This window comes from Dermacentor albipictus, chromosome 1, assembly GCF_038994185.2.
Source record: "Dermacentor albipictus isolate Rhodes 1998 colony chromosome 1, USDA_Dalb.pri_finalv2, whole genome shotgun sequence".
Classification (NCBI taxonomy): domain Eukaryota; kingdom Metazoa; phylum Arthropoda; class Arachnida; order Ixodida; family Ixodidae; genus Dermacentor; species Dermacentor albipictus.
In genome coordinates this window covers 196,581,546-196,604,852 of record NC_091821.1, presented here as the reverse complement: position 1 = coordinate 196,604,852, position 23,307 = coordinate 196,581,546, and the positions used below count along the sequence as shown (strand labels likewise).

General features: G+C 47.3%; 2 long non-coding RNA genes across 2 annotated transcripts; one reads left to right on the top strand and one right to left on the bottom strand.

Moving 5' to 3' along the window:
* Positions 1-4,508: 4,508 nt before the first annotated feature.
* LOC135903125 (uncharacterized) lies at positions 4,509-8,667 on the bottom strand. The gene is made up of 3 exons (XR_010564731.1): positions 8,411-8,667; positions 7,643-7,823; positions 4,509-6,456 (listed from the first exon to the last, which is right to left on the bottom strand). It is a non-coding gene; the product is annotated as an uncharacterized lncRNA (long non-coding RNA).
* An 8,003-nt stretch (positions 8,668-16,670) lies between these two features.
* Positions 16,671-19,424, top strand: LOC135903159 (uncharacterized). The gene is made up of 3 exons (XR_010564737.1): positions 16,671-16,903; positions 17,488-17,550; positions 19,259-19,424. It is a non-coding gene; the product is annotated as an uncharacterized lncRNA (long non-coding RNA).
* Positions 19,425-23,307: the final 3,883 nt, after the last annotated feature.

The window sequence follows — 23,307 nt, the reverse complement described above, 5'->3', positions numbered from 1 at the left end:
CTGTCCGATGGGTGACTTGTCACCGGCGCCGTTGTCAGATGGGAAGAGGACTTGGCACGCGGAGGTGCCAAGTCACTCATACACTCATCAACCCAACATCATCCGATACACTGACCCCGGCGCTCCCCCTCAGCCCGGGCTGACTGGGCGGGGGGCTTTGGTTCGGGCCAATGGTCCTTCCCGGACAAGGTGGCTGTTGTGGTTCAGCACAACTGAGAGACTGCGCTCAACACACAAACAGCCATGTCTGTCTTACAAGACACAAGCCTGACTGACCCTCGGACTGCTTTGACGCAAAAGAGGTCAAGGCATACAACCATGGAGACCACCAAAGCCATCCACGGGGCAGCGCGACTACACGAGGGTGCGCCCCCACCGGTTCCGGCTCTGGGTTCCACTGGGCCAAACAAAACCCCGTAGATCGACTGGCACACACGGTCGAGTCGAGCGACCTTACTAGCATGCATCATAACTTAGTGAAGAGCTTTCCACCTGACTCACCAAAAATCACGGCAGGACGAGCGCACACTTCGAGAAACTTCTCGCCCAAGCGATGCCGCTCACGGGTAAGATGGAACCAGACCTCCATCCGTGCTTTCGTAAGCACTTCGTGAAAGCCCGGCGCCCGTCCTGCGAAAATTTCATCACAGCGTGCGAACCAAACTTGGTATGAGCACTCGGCAAGAAGCACGAACTGGTCGATCCCCTGATTAGGCAAAGGGTGCAAAAATCGAACCCTCTGGTATGGAACACCTGGAAGCTTAAAGAGACTGGCAAGCCTTTGGAGAAGGGCTGCAGCAAGCAAACACTGCGTAAAGATATGAACCGAGTCCTCGCGAGCGCCACAAAAAGGGCACGCTCCACGAGCCCAGAGTGCTGCGAAGGGCCTGTAATTCAACGGCAGGCACCCTCGCGCCAGGCGGTACATGAATGTAGCCCGCCTAGCGTTGAGGAAACTGGCCGTAAAGAGCTTCCAGTTTGGCCTGTGGATGGACAGATCGTACCTTTGGCAATGCGGGGGGAGACCTGGGGTGAGGATATGTACTAAGTCTTGGATTAGAGTTGAAACTATAGTATAACGTCGATGCCGGGGTGAACCTTGCGGAGGCTAACCAGAGAGTTGGCAGCCGCCGCATAAATGGTGGACGGGAAACCTGAGCGAGGCACACAGCGGGAAAATGTGCTCTGCGAAAACAAGCGGAGTCGGGTGCTAAGAAAAAAGAAAGTTAAGCTACGAGTTAAGAGCATATCCGAGTTAAGAGCGACCAGGGTCCACCTGACTTGTAGTGCAGTAGCCCCGATGCCCAGGTCGGGGATTCAGAGTCCTCCCTTATCCCTGGGCAACTTGAGCACCTGCCTAGCTACACAAGCAGTTGTCCCTTTCCAGAGGAAGCGAAAGAGGACCCTCTCCAAGATATAAGCTTGGTTCGGGTTGGAACAGGAGACACACGTGCACGCCACATACGTCAGGAAGGAAAACAGAAGTGAGCGAAGAACTGTCGCTCGAGCAGTCAATGGGCATGACAACGCGTTGAATTCCTAAATCCTGGTTCCAAGCTTCTCCTTAGCCTGTTGCCAGTTTTCAGGAGAAATTTGAAACTTAGAATGCGCAGCCACGTTTTCACGGAGAGACCATGAACGAACTGCGGACTGGACGGAGTGGAGTTCAAGTACATGGCTGCACTTTCCGACCTATTCAACCTTGCACCGCTCGCTCGCCTCGCAGTCCATGACCTTCAAGACGCTGTAAGCTGATGCCTCGTTCCTCCTGGTTTGCAAGTGCCGTCACATTCGGCCCATGGGGTCGCTCCAAGGGCTCCACTGTCCGTTGGGTGACTTGCCACCGGCGTTGCCTCCTGGCCTGCAAGCGCTCAGCTGGAGCAGACGGGTTGTTCTCGAACGACCTTTCAGAGCTGCAAAACAGCTTTGCTCGGGACCAAGATCAACTACCTGGAACCGTGCCAGGCTCCCGTTGCACTTTCGGAAGAGTCAAGCAGGGGTAGAGACAATAGCTCGACGTATGGCGCATGAGGTGGGCGTCGCCAACTTGTCTGACAGGTCCGGGAACGTGGTAGACCCGCCCCTGCACACCCTAATTGGAATGCCATGGCGATTGGATGTGGTCGGGAAACTTGAGTGAGGCCAGGAAAGGGGTCCGTATCCAACAAAGCCGTATGGTCGCTGCTGCTTCCTCGGTCTCTCGCCGCGTAGGTTGTCTGTGGAATACGGCGTCCTTGATTTCTCAGCAATATCGTCCAAATGATTCCGGCCTACAGTCAGCATGCTAACGTAAACACTGTACGAAAAATGAACCCGCACCAATTTAATGGCAAAACTCGATAACGTATCCCGCAGAAAAACTAGAAAACATTACTCGCAGCGAAAAACTCGAAGGACCACTCCCCGGCGCTTAATTGGGCATTAATGCTTTCGCATTCACAACTGCAAAGTGCTTAGGTGCCCTAGGATCTTCACGCTCTTCGGACAAAGAAAAAAGATCCAGTAGCGCAGTACCTTTTCAAGTAATTGGTCAGCTACGAATCTGAAAAACATATTGTTCTTACAAAAAATTTGGACGAAGAGCCAACTCTCCCCGCAGCTCTAAACAGGTCTCTCTGCTCAAGCTGTGCGAGGTATTCAACGACCATACCCATCTTTACACTAATGGTTCAAGCACCATGGACGGATCTGCGGGATCCATGAATTTTTCAGCGGAAATCACCCCCATAAAGTTTCAGGCATTCCGCCAGGCAACATCGGCACCCGCGGATATTACTGCTCTTCGTAGCAAGCATCGTGTGATCCGTGAGGAACCACTCCAAAACTGTAGTGTTTTCGGTGACCCTAGGCAGCTTTACCTTCATTGCTTTCAGCCTTACGCCATGGACCCTAGGAACAACTAGTTCTAGAAACTCAAGAGCTCCTGCCTCACCTCGTCATGCAAGTATACGACGTCACGTTTCAGTAGCTCCCAAACCACTGTGGCATAACGGGCAATGAGCATGCCGAAGATGCAGCTGGATCTGGTCATGAAGAAGGCGTGTAGGAATCCATCTCGCTATCAAGAACAGGTGCAAATAACAGGTGGCAAAAACGGAAACTTCACGTGCATGCGATTGATACCACACAGTCCTTATGGGACACACCAAGTTTCCAGCACATGTCTGAACCGCTTTGACCACTCTTTTCGACTCCATCCTCCATCTGGACAATCCCGACCCGAGACAACAGTACTATGACGGCTGTAGCTTGGCGTCGCTCTCAGGAAATCATTTACTTTCCGCATCAGAAGGGACCTCTCTATTTATCGCATCTTTCTCCGCAATTCTTTACCTCTTTTTCCCCTTCCCCCAGTGCAGGGTAACAAACTGGAAGCTTTCTTCCGGTCACTCTCCCTGTATTTATCATGTTATTTCTCTCTCTCTCTCTTTCCTCATAACCTAATTGCAAAAGCAGAATGGCGCTACACTCCACAAAACAATATTTTAAAGTCTACTCGCATTAATAACTGCGTAGTATGCACATTCAGGCTGCCTAATTGCGCGATCTTGTTTGAGCCTCAATGCACACGTAACGTCCACTGTAGTTTTTTTTTCCCTCTGAAATTGCAAACAATTCCACTTTTCTTTTTCACAGTTGACAGAAGCTCCGGAGCATCCTAGCGAGCGGAGGTTGGTTCACATCCACAATTACACACCTGATCGTTTACCGTGAAGCACGAGCGCTCAAGATCGGCAAATGTTAAACTACGCTGAACACGGCAGCACGAACACACCCAATCCTCGGCTTTGGGCTGGGCAAAGCTCGGCGCGTCACACTCAGACGAGCCATAAAATCACGGCTAGGTCAGCTCGTATACCCTCGACGTAAACGGGTACTACGTCAGGAACGCCAATTTGTCCCCTGTTGCTTGGTAGGCCAACCTCTAAGCCTGCTCCCATGGCAACGGTTTTGTTGATGCACGAGGGAGAAAGGCCATCCCGCTTGTCTTTCACACGACTTTCACTGCAGGCGCCAATGGAAACAAACACCACTTGCATTAATTTTTTCAGATGGTTTTCCTCTTTCCGATTTTGTTTTCAACACCCTTTGGCTTCTCATTTTCTTTTCTTAGAACATATGTGCAAGGCATCTGTGAAAACTTATCTTTTCCTGTTCAGGATGCGCGAGCCAGCATGCAATGCCACATGGTTATTTTGTTTCGGCAAAACATAAGCAGCCAGAAAATTTTGGTTTATTCACTGATATTATTATCAGCCTATAGCACAGCAAGGCATTCAATACACAATACAATAATGTAGAGCTGAGTATTTCATTAGTCAGTACGATTGGGCGCATTATGTACTACGATCATACATACGTAAGACAGCTTCCTACAATTTCTCATAGACAGAAAATTGCTACAGAGGACATGCTTGTTTTCTGTGCACAACACAACTCTACGAAAGCAATTTTTGTAGCAACTGTTATTTGTGAATAATAAGAAGATCAAAAGCAGCAGATCCACATTTTTCGCATACCAGTAATAAAACCTTTATTTCTTATTCCATACAACGTGTATACTTCCTAGTCCAAAACCAACATGCTATACCTAGTCAATTTTCCGCATAGCTCTCCTTGTGCTCATGCGCTGATAAATATCCAGCGAATTATACCGAAAATGTCTATAAAGTCTTTTTACAGTGAAGCTGTATACCTCTGCCGTCAATGGAAATTTTAGTGTCGTTGTTGGCGTGATAAGCAAAAAAACTCCCCATACGCGGGCCGATCCCGAAGATAGTGCAATACCGGCCCGACCCGCGGTGAAGGTGAAGCAGGCGTTGAACACTCCCCATACGGGGGCTGATCCCGAAGATAGTTCAATGCCGACCTGATCCGCGGCGGAGCTGCAGTTCGCCATTAAGGGGCCCACATACACCACTTCGCTGGTCATCCTTCTTGACAGAGTGGAAGGGCACCGAGTTTTTTTTTTTCATATCTGGCTTTGTTTCGCAATACAATACGTAAGACCACTAGAGCTTCATTCAGATCTGTAACATTGCGAAAAAAAAGTATCAATACGAAATTCCTCGCGAGCATATTGCAGGTGTTTCTTAAAATTTGTAATGTACTTTGTTCTACCGTCATCTAGGCATAAATGGCACAGTTCCAAGACAATAACAACAAATAGCGCTAAGTTCTTTCTTGAGAAACAGTAAATGCAGGAGAAGCATGCATGTGTCAATCGGCGGTTGGTCGTCAGGAGAGGTGGGGCAAGGACAGAGTGATGCATAGCTTCGGGAGATGAAATATTTCCTAAAAGCAACACAAGTCAGCTGCATTCAATGCATCAGGGCAACCTGCTCAGAACAATTCTCTTTTGAAAGGTTTTCACGACCTTCCTCTAATACACTGAATGTACATTACGCATTTTAACAGAGGCTATAAGTTCAGGTTCGCGTAACTTGTTTGAAGCATAGGACAGGTGTTACAGCTAGCTTACGAGTATCATCATTGGCTGGAGGTCATCGTCATGAGACTTTCGGTGTCGACACAATAAGGAGGCGAAAGCATTTCAACTTTTCTTGAACACTCGTTCCCGGCACAGCATGCTTTCTTTGCTTATTAAGATTATTGATGACTTTGCCGAAAGGAGTCCCGCCCTGCTCTCTCACTTCTGCCATATTAATGAAACCACTGAAGTCAAGCGTGCCGAGCAACATTAGTACTTGCAAAATTTTACTGAAGTAAGCTCAAGAAGGTTCTAGCATACCAAGATCCATGTATGGTAGCTATGTAATAACCTTTGAAGAGCAGGGGGCAAGTGTGGGAGCAATGATTGTCTGCACAAAGAATACGTTGCACGATGTTTATGCAAATATTGAAATATGCCAAAATATTTTCTAAAGATAGGCTAATCAGTAGATCGCCCTAATAGCTATACGAATTAAAGAATAAAATAGCAGCAACACATTTTTCCTTATTTTTCAAGCGTTTGGGGCTTTCTTTTTGCAGCGGGTTTTCTTGCACGCTGTTTTTGAGATCCAGATTGATGTCACTTATGTGCAGCATAAGCCACGCATAGCAGAACTACTGCAGCAGGTCTATGCGACCCTCATTAGAGCAAAAAAGTTCTTATAATAGACTGATGTTTAGCTTATCTTTCAGTACAGTGGGCACACCGCAGAAGTGCGCGACCACACCGACGTGCTCCAGAAAACATTTCTTTATGTCCTTCTCTTCCTCTTGCGATAATAGAGCGTCACCTGGCACTGCAAGAGTTGGTAGAACTCTGGGCTCACATGATGCGTTAACTTCTCTAGTGCTTCCCTCGTGGTAACATTTCGGCAGCTCTTTAACTTCGCTGACTTGCGATACATTTAATTGTGTATCATCTCTCAGTCGGTTGATGACGCCCGCGGTCTCCGGTGAGTAAGTATATTTTCCGCTTTTGGCCTCGCTGCGATGGTGTAGAACCTATAAAAACAGATACATAACCAGAACATCTTGTCAGGCTAGTTGGCAAATTTTCGCCGAAGTTGCGCGTTGTGTGAAGGAACTCTACACACAGGCACGCAAGACAAGCGCAGCGCCCTGTCTATGTTTGAGTGTCATGTTTCACTGTAAAGCGAATTCCATTGGCAGCACATGCGTGCCATATGACATCGCTTCACGTTAATCGAAACACGACATGAAAAGCCCGTTCATTATCAATTTCTAGTGCATGGGAAAAGAAAGTGAGTTGTTTTCGAAAAATAGTACTTTTAATACATGCAAGTTAGTTCTCATTATATTTGCTTGCAGGATTTCAAGTAGAAATACCCCCCAAAATTTAATAAGCAATGTTCGAAGTTGTAGTGCTGCTATATGTAACGTGTCAAGTCTCAATAGCTGGCTGAGAATACTACGCATCAGTTTTTAGAGCTAGTTTTCTTGATCGATAAAAGTTTTGATTCACCTAGTTAAGGATTAGGTAACTGAGCGTTCTATGTACCTTGTCTTGATTTTTCTGCAAAATACCCATAAAAGCAAAACCAACTTCCAATAGTTTAAAGCTGCTGGACAACTGAGCATTGGAACTTTTTCTCCTGAAGAATTTCTGCTAGCAGCAGACCAAGCTTAGGGAGAAGAGGGCAGCGCGCGGCAAGAACTGGCTTCGGCGTGTCGTATGCTGTAGCGCCAAGCGAGGCGTGACATTTTACGAACGTGAATTCGCTCGTTGTTAGCGATAACTGTTCGGCTTTTTACTTTCGGCTATAATCGGGAACGTCACGCACCGTAGACGAGCAAGCGATAACGAGAAACTGACAAGCACGCGGCTTCGTGGCGCACGCGGAGAAAAATTCGCTGCGTCACGTCACATGGCAGCCGGCGCCGTAGTAAACGACGAGGAAAAGACAGCGCTGGCCGTACTCATGGCACTTGCGCCGTCCCCTGTCAAGTGGTTTTTGTACGAAAATAATGGACTACAGAAACACAGATTGGCAGCCACTAATGAATAGTGCTTGCCTGAGCTCGTTGGTTGTAGATAGCAGAATTCGTTTCCAGCAGAACGTTCTGACAGGGACAGGAAGAGACGTGTGCGTCGTCGTCTCGTGCTGTCCGTGTCAGAACGTTCTGCCGGAAACCAATTCTGCAACCACTAATAACTTGTTTTTCTTACCTTCATCGATCAGGGTCCGCTCTTCCACTTCAACAGTCGGCACAGCCGACCACGACAGGGTCGGCGTAGTCCCTTAATTCCTATGAAGTGGTTCGAGCAGAGGCCGTAGCCGTTATACATATGCTCCCATGTCAGCCCCGTCACGACTTCCCATTTAGCACAATTTCGCCATATGTCACACCTGAAAAATGGGCAAAATACCGCGTGGTCATGAATAAAAAACACTTAAAAGCGAAACCAAAGTTGAGAGTACGAAGAAGCGACTAAAATATTTCCGACTTAGACATAGGTTGAAAAGTGAAGCGAACGTATGTCGTCACATAGGTAACTCGAACTTCTTGTAATTCAAAACGCAAACGGTGACTGCTACTTAATTGATTTTATTTTTACTTCTGCCGTGTTCATGACCATTGAAAGGGGCAATGTAATTAAAACCTGTTCACTGGAATGCTCTCCAGCTTAACGAGTTTGTGCAGCAAGCATACAAATACCTTCGGCAGATATAAATTGCAAGTTACCTGCTCGTGGAAAAAATGAACAGCAACCGCTAACACATACTGAAGCGAAATTTCCATCTGCGCGTCAGCTAGCATCAATTGGCCAAGTAGCTTCAGTTTCTTACCACACCGCAGAAAACTGTGCCGCGCCAAACCAAAAATGATATTCACTTGAAAACAAATGCGGAATATTTTTTTGTTTCGTCCTATAGCTGTTTTCATAAGCACATCGCTTGTTTCTTCATAACGACTGCACAAAAAGTGTGCTTACCTGTGGTCCGCTGGGAAACAGGGAAAATTTCGCCCTTGTGTTGCTCCCCGAGTTACCACATCACACAGTCGCGCAGCAAGCTTTCTATCCTCTCCTCAGTTTTTCCGACATGGCTGGAACATTCGAAGGCACAGAAAGAAAGTTTTTAACTGCAGAGCATACGAAAAAACGTGCACGTGCACAGAAAGCAGCAGGAGCAAACGAAGAGAATGGCAGCCGAAGGGATAAGAGCGAAAGCGCCGCCCGGTGGCACAACGAATGAAGCGACTGAATAAAGATATAGGACGCTAAAAAGGAAGACAGACGGAAACATTTTGTTTCGGCAAATAATTGCATCGCTTTACTTTATTGCTGTGTAGGTTGAAAAGATACGGCCACCTATGCAAAAGTTACTGAATTTTTCTTTGGCTACCAGTGTCATGGCAACGCTTTATTTGCCGGTACCGAAACTAGCCCCACTGTCCACCCACTGATAAAATGCTTGATTTCATTCGCAACCCCAGCGGTCAGTGTTAGCGACAGTAAGGTGATAAATGAAAGACTCGCAGCACCATCTTGATAATGTATGGTGCCTGTGCGCAGCTGGTACGAAAGTCAACCCTATAGGGTATACGGCCTCACTTGCGGAAATAAGTGCGCGCAAAGCCGCGCGCTTAAAAACGCGCGCCGCGAAAGGGGCTTTCGCGGCAAGAATTCTCTGCCGTGCGAGGATGGGTCTCGAACACATTTTTTCGTGGCGCCGCGTTTCCGCAAACCCGAGTGAGCCAATCACAGGCGCCGAAGTCGTCACGTGGGAGGTGCGGTCAACGCTGTCACCGGCGGGCCCGACCGGCGCGCGTATTGGCGGCGAGGAGTTACGGAGTCGCCCTCTATCGGAAGCGCCTCGCTGCCGTAGTATGAGGGATCACGTGGCGCGCTCCTCATAGGTTTTGCTGTCAGCGCTCACTGAAAACACCACGCGCGAGCTCTCCCGGACATTTCTGTAAGTGCTTTCGAAACGAGAGAAGTTTCTTACTGTCTAAATAATAATCTTAGGCAAGCTGAAAGCACACAATCGTTTACAGCCGCTATCTCTTTACCGAATACGTACAGTGAACGCCACTGCGCGCGGTCGCCGCGATGGAGTCTCCCGAACCGGCTTCTTGCGTGAAAGGTAGGTAAACGCTGAGAACAAACTATGTGAAATATGTTGTTATAGTGTTTGCATAACTTAATGGAGCGTAATAGAATGAAGCCTCAATGCAGCTATCGTGCAGATTCGCAGCGACCGCCTGCGCGTCTGCATACTTGTCCACGCGCTGTTTCGCTTTCTCCGCGCGCGCGTTTTCGCACCGTGCCATGAGCTTTAGGCCGCAGAATATGAGCATTTGACAGTATACAGGCAACCATTGTTGCGTGGGCGCTATCAGAGCTGTTCAAAAATAATTTCATTGTAGAGACTTCGACGCCTACGGGGACTGTGATGTGCCGTCGCCACGATGCAATCTTTTTTTCTTCTAAATTCTTTGACCTTTCAATACTATTTCTCGAGTTGCGTCGCACTGTATGTTTATCGGCGTTCTCAGCGTGCAATTTCCCGCTGCTCCTATTTTTTGTAATCCAGTGCATTAATTCATAACACAAACATGACCATATGCCACGCTTTCTTTAAATGTGCTTCTTACCGCTGCCTTTCCACTTCACTGAACTTGCCAGTATCTATATGATCGACAAGTTCATAGACCAAACCGTCATGACATTAGTCGGGCAGCGGACTCAGGCGAGCGTCTCAGTGCGCGTTTCCAGAATATCGCAGACCGGGCGACGTAACAGAAATCTTCCTCGCGTCTGTGCTTGCTGGATACCCGAGTTGTAGCCGATGACTGCCCGTTTTATGTTTCGCGAGCCAAGCTTCACACAGCTTCTTGTCCTGCGGCTACGTGTGAATAAGGCCGACACCGGCCTCCGTAACGTGCGTCCGGCCCTGCGGCACCGAGCAGTAGCCTGCCATGTTGCGCGCCTTCAAAGGCAGCCACTACCTATTGTAGTGCTTTCAAGCGTTGTAAAGGAGACACTCGAAGCGGGAAAATTTCGCCACTAAATAAGGACCGCAGCGTACGAGGGAATTTAAACTCGTTTTCAGCTCGCTTCGGCGCGCCCGAAGCAGCCGACGCGGCCGCTATGTCCACGTGATCCCTCCTAGCACGTCACGCCGACGGTGGCGCCAGCTTTTCCAGTGGTGGAGCTCGAGGCCAATATGGCGGGCTTCATTCCCGCGCTGTCATTCCCGAGGCATCTCGAGAGAGGGCGAGAACTCTCGCCTGCCCGCTGCTTATCGCGACCGCGAACGTGCAGTGGTGTTATATAGGCTAGAAGGTTATATAGAAGGTTAGAAACTTTCTAGCCTCTATAGTGGTGTGGCCCTCGATGCGAGGCGCGCGTTTTTAAGCGCGCCGTCTTACGCACGTTTATTTGCGCAACTGAGGCCGTACCTTTACAGGGCAGCCGTCCGCTTCATAACAGGCACATGGAGAATTTAATCGCGCTCACCTTAAAATATGTAGTGCGTTGACACCATGCAGCGAAAAGCCTGAGCCAGGAGAAATAGCAGCGACGTGAAACTTGCGCTATCTAGACCAGAAGAAAGAAAGCAGCCACACGAAATCCGCAAAAATCTGTCACAAACAAAGTCACAAATACATACAAGTGGCCGTGATGTCGATTGTGATGAGCATATAAACAGATGAGAATACAAAAGAGTATACCACGTAATATACAAGCGCTAATAACTACAAACAATAGAAGCAAGTTGTAGTATACATCGTGTGACTATTCAGTGCGATATCTAGCAATTGTTAAGGATGCCTGTGTCTTCGAAAAAACGTTCGAGTGCGTTCTATGCTTTTCGCTGCGCAATTTCGGTGGCCACGGGCCCAGTAATCTTGCAACTGAGAAAGGTCGGTGAGGATCATTGAAGTGTAGCTCTTGTTCCACCTGCCATCTTTGCGTCGCGCGTCTGGGACATTCGATAAGTAGATGGCGAACATCCTCATTATCATTGCTACATGAGCAAGGCTGAGAAAAAGCCCGTTTTATACGATGTAGAAAATGTTTGGTACATGCTGTCTCAAGGCACAGTCGGTGAATTAGTGGCTCGGTACTTTTGGGAATTTCTGCATCTAGCTGGTATTTGAGTTGTGGGTCCATTTCGTAAAGAACCAATTCCTTAGTATTTTTCATTGAACCAGGTTGGCATACACAAGTCCTTCTTTAGTACTCTTAATATGCGCTGCGTATCCATTCGTATCCGATAAAGGGATGAGTTGAATTTCTGCATTCTTATGGGCCGATTGTGCCAACGAGTCCGCTAATTCGTTGCCTGCTATACCAGCATGTCCCGGGACTCGCGGTAATATCACCTCGTGCTTTCCTTCAATAACCCGAGTTAAACTGTTCAGTATTGCGTGTGTTATTGGGGCGTGTGGTTGGCTGTCATCAATATTTTCAAGACATATACTAAAGTCGATAAGGAGTTTGCACAAATTACTCACTTTTTTTTGGTTTCTCATATGTTTTGTTAAAATGAGTGGCTTAGAGAATTGCCACTATAATGGCGAACAAGATGATGTTGTCACCATGACCAAGAGCAAGAGCATAGTGGCTGCGATCCGCAATTGGTCTCTTCCAGAGAGTCAATTTCCTGTTCTTCCCTATTTTTTCTTTATTTTCTTTTTCTTCGTTATCTTGCTCACGACAGCGTTACGACAACTACAGACTTATCTGGACAATGTGCATTTTCTAAGCTTCTAAGCAAGGAGTTCAGACCCACAAAGAACTCTAGAAATTTCTAAATTTAAAAGTCCCGGTTGGGGAGGTGCCTCGGTACGCTTCTCAAGCAGAGCTACTAGAAAACCACTTCCACTTGTTTGTTCAAAAAGCGACTTGGTTAGCTTTTATTTAGGAACAGATTAACGACGCGTGTTGTGGCATGCAGCTTTCTGATCACTCTAAAAACATACAGAGAAATCCGAGGTCAACTAAATACTTCTTATGAGTCGTGAATGCGAAGCATTAATTTCCAATTGAACGTCGCTAAGCGGTCCTTGGAGTGATGAACTCCTCGCGGGCAAGCGAGCGCGTTGAGAAGTTTGACCAACGCCTCCTAGGTAGCACGAGACCGGTGCCCTTCGATCCGTGACGTCATGCTGACTTGCCATAGAATGTAACGGGGACGCTCCCGAGTAAGCCTCACCTCTTTCGTCGCGCCGGGCTTGGCAATGGAAATTTCGGTCCAAGTATCATGATTTCATAAAGCAGAGTGCACAGGCCGGCGGTCTAGGAGGCGCTGGTTTAGCCCAGTGGATAAGATAGTCAGCTTCTGAGCGTGGGCTCCTGGGCTCGAAACTGACTACCAGTAGCGTTTTTCCTTCCGATATATAGTTTTTTATATATATATATTCATTTCTTCATAGCAATCACCAAGGCGCAGGTAACCCGTCCTGGTTGCTCAGTGGCTATGGTGTTGGGCTGCTGAGCGCGAGGGCGCGGGATAGAATCCCGGCGACGGCGGCCGCATTTAAATGGGAGCGAAAACACCCGTGTACTTACGTTTGAGGGCACGTTAAAGAACCGCAGGTGGTCGAAATTTGCGGAGTTCTCCACTACGGCGCGCCTCATAATCAGAAAGTGGTTTTGGAACGTAAAACCCAATACTTTTTTTTCAAGGCGCAGATAGAACGCAGGCGAGAGCTTGCACGGACAAGGAACACGCGGATAACAGGCCCTCTCCGGTGATGCCCTCTCCCCTCAAGCAACACCTAGCGCGCCCCCAGCAGGTGTTCCCTTTCGCTCACTCTGCTCCGTAGAAGCGCGCAGGTGACGTGGCGTCGCAACCAATGAGAATTTAGGTGCCATTTCGCTGCTACAGACACTGCCTTTTTTGCTCAATGGACCGTTTGATGCTCTCGCATCAATAGGCTATTATGATGGTATTGAACCGATGGCATCGAACAGAATTGACGGGCCCAGTGACTAAATTATTTTCGACTTCTCAAAACGTTAACATTCTTAGCTTCCTGCGAGAACTGCATTTCCCCCCTCCCTCAAAAAAAGATCCTGTACTTGCCCTTAAACATATTCGCGACCCACCACGGTGGCTTAGCGGCTATGGTGTTGCACTGCTGAGCACGACGTCGCGGAATCAAATTCCGACCACGGTGGCCGCATTTTAATGGGGGCGATATGCAAAAAACGCCAGTGTCCCGGGCATTGGGGGCACGTTAAAGATCCCCTGGTGGTCAGAATTAATCCGGAATCCCTCACTACGGCTTGCCTCATAAGTAATTCAATTGCGTTAGAGATTAAATGCCTCATAATTAAATGGCGACTTTGGCTCGTAAAACTCCAGAATTCAATTGAGCATTTTCGTTCCGTATGCAAATTCCCTTTAAGAACAGTGAGCGATTTCTGTGAAATAAACATAAACACTGAATAACTTCTGCGAGCGAGCTGGGGCGCACGAAACACACAGTTTGTCTTTAATAATAATAATCTGGCCGTCAGCTCAAAAAGCACTTTCAGGAATATAATAACCTGCGCTTTAAATAAGAGGTAAATGCTGCGTGTGGTGTCGCTGAGTATTTAGATTTACTAAGAAAAATAGTACAGGGATGAAATTATCTGGTTGCACAATAGGTTCTCCTCGAAGATGAACTCATTTTTGTATGCGGTAATGCTACATCTATCACCTCTCCAGAAATAAAACATTTCCTGGCGTTTCTTTGACTTATTGTGCCCCTTTCTTCCCAAAATTTACGAATAAGAATATGAATATGTCGCTCACTGTTAGATAAACTATGAACATGATTGCCATATTCACGCCAACCCAATGCACGCATTCGATCAATTTGCGCCTTCGCAATCGCTTTTTTTTCTTTTTTTTCTTTTTTGAGGGGGAAGTACTGAATGCCTTTCTTCCTTCTATTGCTCCCTTGTGTAGGCGCTGAACAAAAACAGCCATTTATTATCTATCCGCTTAGACTAACCCACACCCGTGGATGTAAAATAAAGCAGAAAAGAAAAACTGCTTCATTTGCCTCAAAATGCGAAAGTGTGGCTTCAGCCACAGTGCGGCTTTTGGATAGCGTTCAAATATTTGGGTACACGCTTGCTGAAGCATTGCTCTTATCTAAGACATCAGCCAAAATGCAGCCCACACGCTCTAGGATAGGTTTGACTAATGTAGTTCACTCTTGAAAAAATATGTAAAAAGAATTCGGTCCACATAGAACTTAGGGCGCCCTTCATGTTTTGTGCTGAAATGGCCTGTCCAGGATAGACCGCCTGTATTTCTTATTACTGCATTAGAAGGTCGGTGTGCGTGCGTGTGTTTGTGCATGTGCGTACGTGTGCACGTAAGCGCGTGTGTGTATACGTGAGTGTGCGTGTGTGTGTGTGTGCATGAATGTGCGTGTTTGTGTGCCTATGCATGTGTGTGCGTGCGTGTGTTTGTGCATGTGCGTACGTGTGCACGTAAGCGCGTGTGTGTATACGTGAGTGTGCGTGTGTGTGTGTGTGCATGAATGTGCGTGTTTGTGTGCCTATGCATGTGTGTGCGTGCGTGTGTGTGTTTGTGCATGTGTGCATATGCGTGCGTGCGCGCGCGCGTGTGTGTGTATGCGTGCGTGTGTGTACGTGTGTGTGTGTGCGTGCGTGCGTGTGTGATTGTGTGTGTGTGTGTGTGAGTGAACGCGTGTGTGTATACGTGAGTGTGTGTGTGTGTGTCTGTGTGTGTATGCATGCGTGTGCGCGTGTGTGTTTGCGTGTGTGCGTGAATGTGTGTGTTTGTGTGCGTGTGTTTGTGCGTGTGTGTATGCGTGTGTGTATGCGTGCGTGCGCGTGCGCGCGCGCGTGTGTATGCGTGTGCGTGTTTGTGTGTGTATGCGTGCGCGTGCGTGAGTGTGCGTGCGTGTGTTTGTAGGTATATGCATGTGCGTGCGTGCGCGAGCATGCATGTGTATGCGTGTGTGTTTGTGTGTATGCGCGCGCGCGCGTTTGTGTGTGTGTACGTGCGTGTGTCTGTGTGCGTGTGCGCGTGTGTATACGTGAGTGTGTTTGTGTGTGTATGCATGTATGTGCGTGTGTGCATATGCGTGCGTGCGCGCGCGTGTGTGTATGCGTGTGTGTGCGTGTTTGCGTGTGTGTGTTTGTGTGTGTATGCGTGCGTGTGCGCGTGTGTGTATGCGTACGTGTACCTGCGTGTGTGTGTGCGTACGTGCGTGCGTGTGCGTGTGTGCAAATGTGTGGGTTTGTGTGCGCGAGTGTGCGTGTGTAAGCGTGCGTGTGTGCCTATGCGTGCGCGTACGTGTACGCGTGTTTGCGTTTGTGTGTGTGCATGTGTGTGCGCGTGTGTGCGTGTGTTTCTTTGTGTGTTCGTGCGTGTGCGTGTTTGTATGTGTATGCGTGCGTGTGTTTGTGTGCGAGTATGCGTGTGCGTGTGTAAGCGTGCGTGTGTGTGTATGCGTGCGCGTATACGTGTGCGCGTGCGTGCGTTTGTGCATTTGTGCGTGTGCGTTTGTGTGTGTGTGCGTGTGTTTGTGTGTGTATGTGTGTATGTGTGTGCGTGTGTGCGCGCGTGCGTGTGTGCCCACGAAACACAGAACCTCTTAAAAACCTCTTGAGACGGCTACAAACGGCTATAGACGTCTTGGTCTATGATAAGACTGAAAATGGAATTTCTTCGAACCATAACCTCAGCACCTGTAATATGCTAGTATATATTCTATCTGCGGTAAAACCAACTACTGGTGTCACCAGAGTCTATTTTGGTAACCACATTCAGAACGTCTAACTCAAGAACTTTTTTATATCTATTTGTCTAAATCTGCATAAAATGCCAAACGGCGTGTTAAATGTGCGGTTACCGTCGGCCGTCGGCATTAACTAATAAAAGACGCCAGAGAAAAATTGAACTCGTAGAAAGCAACATAATAAGTTGGCTTTAATGTTAAATAATTTCACACCAGAACTTCAACAATCAAGGGCGTGTTATTGTTTTCCATCGGGGCGTGCACACGACCCCTGGAAACCATTCTTCTACGCTCACGCAGCAGGTACTGACAACAGCAGGAGCGAAACGCCGGTGTCGTAGTGACCACAGCGGTGTCACAGAGCATTTCGGCGGCAGTCAAGTAGACACGCTCCAAATTTGTCGGGCATCTCATTCTGCGCTGGAAACGCTGGAAGGCAAGAAGTTTGAAGAAACGACCACTGCCGCCGGCCATGTCTCGGTCGTGGGTTTGTTATGCCAGTTGTGCGTCATTCTAAGCAGTTCTGTACATTTATACTGGATATTAACTGGAGTCATTTAGCTGTGCTGATGCCGTTTGCCGTGTGTTTTACATCCGTGCTTCGTGACATCGGCTGTATCGCGTGTTTTCGCTTTCGCCTGCGTTCGCGCCTTCGTTGTTCTCGGTGCGTCTTTGTACGTCGCACGTTCGGATAACACTTTTTGCGGTAAGTGAAATACCTTGCACATCGTTTTTCGTCAACAATGTGAATATTTTTAGGTGTTACCCGCGACAATTCTTGATGGACGGGCCCTTCTGCCCTGCGGGTTTTCGTCATCCTTACTTTTATACGAGGGTTCTGCTTGCTAGTCTTTGTGGTTAACGTAGCACAAATGAACCGGACGGAGTGCATTCGATGAGGACGCGCTGACTGTAATCCTGAACGAGACTGAACTCACCCTGTTTTGTGTCCTTTTGTTCTTGCATGGGTTACAGCGTTGCGTGCACGCTCGCATGTCGTGACTACGGAGCTTGTAGCATCCCCACTTTATATCAAAACAAAAGTATAGCTGCAATGTTTACTTCGTCTATACAATTCCAAATGCAATCGGCTACTGGTGTGAAAATTTCACTGGTGCCTTGTTTTAAATAAGCAGCAAAACTTTTAGCCTAGTAGGTGCTTCATCTGGGATTGCAATCTCCACTGCTTGGCATGTATTAATGAATGACTGTGGGTCACCTCATTCGTAATTGCAAATCTGTCCTTCAACTGACTTGATGCTCTCTTATTTTGTTCTTTTCACTCTACAGATGTCTGGGCACCCTTCTTGTCCATTGGCGTTAGCTGGATGACGGGACCTCATTATGATCAGTGTAAGCCAATGTGCTGTACCCTCTCTGGTCCTCGCAGTGCTTTGTGTATGGGTTAAGGCCAGGGAGCGCTTCGTGGTAAAATAACTAGTTGGTGTCTCACAAACGGCAATTTTTTTGCACTGGTCCCGTATAAGTTGCCACTATTATAACCAGTTTCTCAGTGCCAGTGCACATACACAGTTCTACTATTAATTAGTTGCTCTAAGCCTTACAAAATTTACCTGTAGGTAGTCAGGGCTATGTGAGAAATCACAAATTAACTCTGTTGTGTCGTCATTTACCAGTATTCCATGCATGAGTAAAAATTTGCTACAGCAGTGTACATTACGCCTTGCTTCCTTAATGCACAAACCTATTCAAGCCAGTATGTGATTAGTTCTGTATTCTAAGTGTTTTCTGTGTGATTTAGTTTCTTTACAGGAATTTACTGTACAGCATCAGCAAGCAGTCTAATTTAAGATTTATGTGTGCTGTAAAAGGTGTGCTTTGTCGCTAGAATTGATAAAACATGGGCCGAGGCTTCCATACAAGGACGAAGTTGAATTTCACTCTACCACCGTTAGTACTTGGCTGGCGCTTGCCGAACGAATCACATCAGGTAGCTTGTGCAGGCTGTTTCTAACCTTATTGTGAGGAGATCGCACAATGATGTGTGGAGGCGCCTGCGTCTGAGATAGAGATTGTGCTGCAGCATATGTGCATGTAGAACAGGCATGATGCTGAGGGTTCCAGCAGTTCGCAAATGTGCTTTTAAAATTGTGTCATAACTATAGCTTTAACTATGCTGTTTTTTGTCATCTATTTCAATAATATGATTGGAGGTGTTATCAAAATTTAGCAATTCATTTGCCCTGGCACATTAGACTGCCAGATTTGACCTATCACTAGGTGGACAATTATTCAACATGGACCATTACTTGCATACATCTTTTTGTGTGCAGTGGCTTCTCAATTGCGAGTCGATTAAGTAGATGCTCAGAATTACCTGAGGCTATAGATGCACTTATGAATTTGCTACCTATACAAATCACTTTGCACTTTCTTGTGCAACAAGGATGTTAACACTTCCAAGACAGTGGGCAATGTTATCGTTTGATCACATCATGAGATACTTCCAATTTTTAGGACGTATCATCCAAGATGATGCGTCATTGGGAGGGGGTACTGCCCTAAGCCAATTAGGGTCACATGAAACTATATCAACAAAAATGATCGATCCAGCCTAGAAGCGTTGCTTTAAGACACTACTTTATCACCAGTCCTCCTTTGCATGCTACCTGCTTAGTCTGTACTGTGTCATGTCTAAGTTTGAAAAAAGGGCAACAGCTAGGCAGTGAAAAATGCCAAACACGCTATTTAACTTTTTAATTAAGTTAGTACATCATTTACCTGCAGAGGGGGTTACTGTTTTAAACTGATTATATTTTGCAGGAAGCTTCTTAGACTTGTTTGACAAGTGAAATGCCTTTTTAGCCACAAAAAAACATATATTAATTTGAAGGCTGACTTTGTCTGACTCTGTTGTGCAATTTAATGACTATACGCCAGGAAATATATTGTAGTATAGATACCCGTAATTGAAGAGAAAGGAATGCTTAAATTTATTTTTAATGTGAGCCAAACTTCTTACTTCGCACATATTGCTAATTGCAGTTCCAATTTGAACATTGCTATTTTCTCTCTCCTCTTCTTTCCCTCTTCTGTGCAGGTATTGCTTGCCTATGTCTACAAGAACCTTCACGCGTGGCCTGTGACAGCAAGCTATTGTGGGCAGCCAGTGCTGTCCTACGAAGGTTGGCCTGCTCTGGCAGTGGCGGCAATCATCTTCAAGATTCATGCATGATCACCTTTGCGGCTATCTGTCACTCTGGTTAATTACACTTTCTGCATATCTTCTAATTTATTAGGTAATAAAGTATGACCATGTAACATGGTGTGAAGTAGATGTCATGCTGCATTTTCGTTTGCAATCATGTTTTATGCATGAAAAACTCATCGTACAGTGTATTAAAAAAATAACAGCATATTGTGATTTATCTTTCAGTTCCGGTAACATGCAAGGAATTCACTAATGGATGGTATGCCGAAGAAATGGCCATTATTTCTGCGTGATGCTGTGCAAGCATGTGGCGACCTTACAAGAGGCACCCACAAAGTAAGTTGCAATTTACTTTTAAATGAGGCACGGACATCAGAAAAAAATATATATTTATATTGCCAGTTAGAGTGGTCCGCGGAGTGTTTTTCCAGATGTGAACTATCCCTTCTTAACAAAACAATTCATTGCAGCACAGCGTTCTGCCTCCTGTAGCTGAAACCAGGGTGTAATTTTTGCCTGAACTGCAGCATGACTGACAAAATGTTTCCCTGCTAGAAACTATTTCAATTCAGTGGAGACCCAGCAGGGCGAAGTTTTGTCAATAATGACGTGTTTCATGCTGAGGTGTTCTTGTTTAAGTCAATGGGCGAACATTGGCATGGCATCAGCACACAGTACATATCTTTTATTTAAAAAATAATTGACAGGCGGCATTCAATTGATTGGTCTAGGTAAAAAGCACTAATCGACCAATGAGACTGTACTGCACTATTCCCATGGTTCATATCTGGAAAAACTACCTGTACATCACTCTATTCGACAATATAAACTTTCTTTTTCTGATGTCCGTGCCTCGTTTAAAATAAATTGTAACTGTGGGCAAACCTCGTGTTACTGTAACAGCCTCCGCAAATGTGTGAGGAAATGTCTAATAGAAGTCTTCAGTTGTTCTTGTCAAGCTGTCTATCAGCCAACTTTTAGCGTAACGTTAGCAGGGCTTACTGAAGTACTTCTAGACGTCCATGGCTACAAATGTCTTGATCAGGACAGCCACTGGACTTTTGAATTAGCCGTTCAAGACATCTTTTAGACATCAAATAGCTGCTTCCGTGTTGCGTGGGTGTGCGCGTGTTCGTGTGTGCGTGTGTGTGTGTGTGTGTGTGTGTGTGTGTTTGTGTGTGTGTGGAACTCGAGCAATCAAGTTCAAATTCTGTTTATGCTATTTTATTCGAAGAGGCGGACATTACTAGCACGAGAAATCGAATTTACGAATTGCAGCGGGTGAGTTTCCAAGACGTATCCACTTTATCCTAAATACATCCGCGTTGCAGTTACTTTTGCGTATCAGTGCATAAAAGAGCGTTTTGTTAAAGAAGTAAGTGCAACAACAGCGCATTCTTACGGTATGTTTGATGGCGCATATAATTAGGAAGTTAATAAGCGATTTTTTTTTAATTTGTTGATTATGTGTTGCGGTCTCTCGTGCAAGAAATGTCCGGCTCTTTGAAGATTTCGGAAATACAAATAATCGCCCCGTACGTGTTCGCCCAATTCTGAGTAATACATTCTGAGTAACACGGATGATGAGCTGGAAAAGGTTCAGTATGCAACACGAGCGAAGCGGAAGAGAAGAAAATATGCTTGTAAAGTTATAACGGATACGCTTCTTGTGACTATATTCGAGCCGTTGAAAATTAAGGGGTATGCATTCAATAGCCGCAAAGAGCGACATATATTCGCTTCTTGTATTGGGCCAGTTGGGCGTTGTTGATGGGTGTTATATGTTTTTTAAGCCAGATCATTTATTTAATTTTCAAACACGCAAGTCTATGTCATATATGTGCTCAGCTCCACATTTAATTGCGGATGTGCGTAGCAAAGAACGCAAATTTATGCATTTATCGCAGGGCACAGCGAAAGTATATAATTTCAGAAAGTTTGATACGTGGTAAAAGCCGCTGCACACACAAGCACTGGAAACTGGGAGTGTGGCGCCATCTGTGTGAGAAGGACGCAAATGCACCCATTCACTGCGGCAAACATTCGACAAGCGCTGGAGGCGATTTTATTACGAGTAGTGCTTTGTGCGGGGCAATTGTAACTCTTCTATTTTGCGATTAATGATTTAGTCGCGAATAATCTGCTGATGTGGCATGAGCAAAAACAGTAAAGCAGGTATTCTCGTACTGCTGCATGCATTACCCCGAGGTACTGCACATGACGTGGTGGCCCTAGCGCTGGATTAAGGGTGGGGGGGGGGGGGCGCTAAAGGGGCTGCAGCCCAGGGCCTCACCTCGGACAGTAGGAGAATTCTCCTACTGGGGGCCCATTTATTCTGACCTGCTTAGTATAAGGAGCCATGGGCAACATAACTTTGAGCGACATGTATGAAGCGAGAAAACCAGAACGAGCAGACTGCCCCCCCCCCACCCCCACCTAATGTAACAGCGTGCGTTTAGCCTGATCATTTTGGGAGAGCTTGTCGAGCTGCAAAAACAGGAATCCCCCGCCACCCCGGCGGGGCCCTCTTTCTTACGAAGCGAGGTGCGTTTGCTTGGAGGAGTTTCCGTGGTTTCCTGTCAGTCCATCTGTCCAGTGCTGTCTGGATAGGAGGGGCAAGGGGGAAACACCTAAAACATGTAATGTGGGATGAGTACCTCAATCTCCCTTGCCCCTCGTCACCATCACGCCACCCTCCACCTCTCAAATAGTTCCGCCGCTGTCCTTCTCATAGAAAGGATGTGCTGCAGTACCCAACAGTGCCTCCCATTCGACGTTTCTTTACCGTGATGGTAATTTGGGCGTGGGAGGATGAGTCCGATAGCAGATGATGATGAGTCTGATGGCAGAGTCTGGTCAGAAAAGGAAAGAAGACGTCACACGTGCTTTTGTCCGCGTGCTGTGAGGTATGGAATGTTCACTGTTCGGGCAAAGGTTGTGGAAGAGTGAAGGGGGAAGTTGGAGAGCTGGACACCAAGGCCTGCCTACAGGGCCCATTCCTGCCTAGTGGCTGCGCACCCTCACGCGCGCTCGACGGAAAGAGTAGGTCAGACTGGCCGCCGAACTTTCCAGAAAGAAGTAGAAAAAATTGGAGGACGCTTAAGCTTCGCCTTCAAGAGTGGAACACGACAGCGTTCCCGTCGACCCGCCAAGGGGTGTAAGACAATGGGCTACGGCGCAGCGACTACGCGCACCGCATCGGACGCGGTGAGCGTCGAGCAATGTCGCGTTCGGCGCGGCAACGAAATGTGCGCCTAAGCGACGCACGCCTGAGCCTTGGAAACAGCTCGTTTCTAAGGCAACACCGCATTCACTAGAGGAGCTTTTGTATCGAATCGAATCATCGAATTCGTGGCTGAGTGGTAGCGTCTCCGTCTCACACTCCGGAGACCCTGGTTCGATTACCACCCAGCCCATCTTCCAAGTTGTTTTTTATTCATGAAGTGCCTGCTGGGATTTATCGCTCACGGCCAACGCCGCCGACACCGACGCCGACGACACCGGCTTTTCTGCGACACGAGCTCCTTGACGCTGTCGAGTTAAAAAATGACTCAGGGGCAACGGAGGGCATGTAACTTCGCCCGCGCTAGGGGTCGCCCACTCCCCTTCGTTCTCGCGCTCGGCGTCGACGGGGCGAAAGAAAAATCGAGAACCTCCCAGAACAGACGATAGCCCCTAGCCAATAGGAAGACGAGACCGGAACTGGAGAAGGAGTGAGTTTGTGAGGAGAAGGAGGGAATTGCTACAAGGAACTCTATGCATATGTGAACGCCTGCTTTGGCACTAGTAGCACACAGACGCGGCGCGCGTCTATAAAAGGAAGTTGATCGCGGGCTGCGATTCAGCCCCGAGCCGCCAGTTAAGCTTGCATAAGCCCGCCCGCTGAGGAGCTCCCGGGGAACGCACCACTCTCGGCCAGCCACGGACCATCCAGGCAG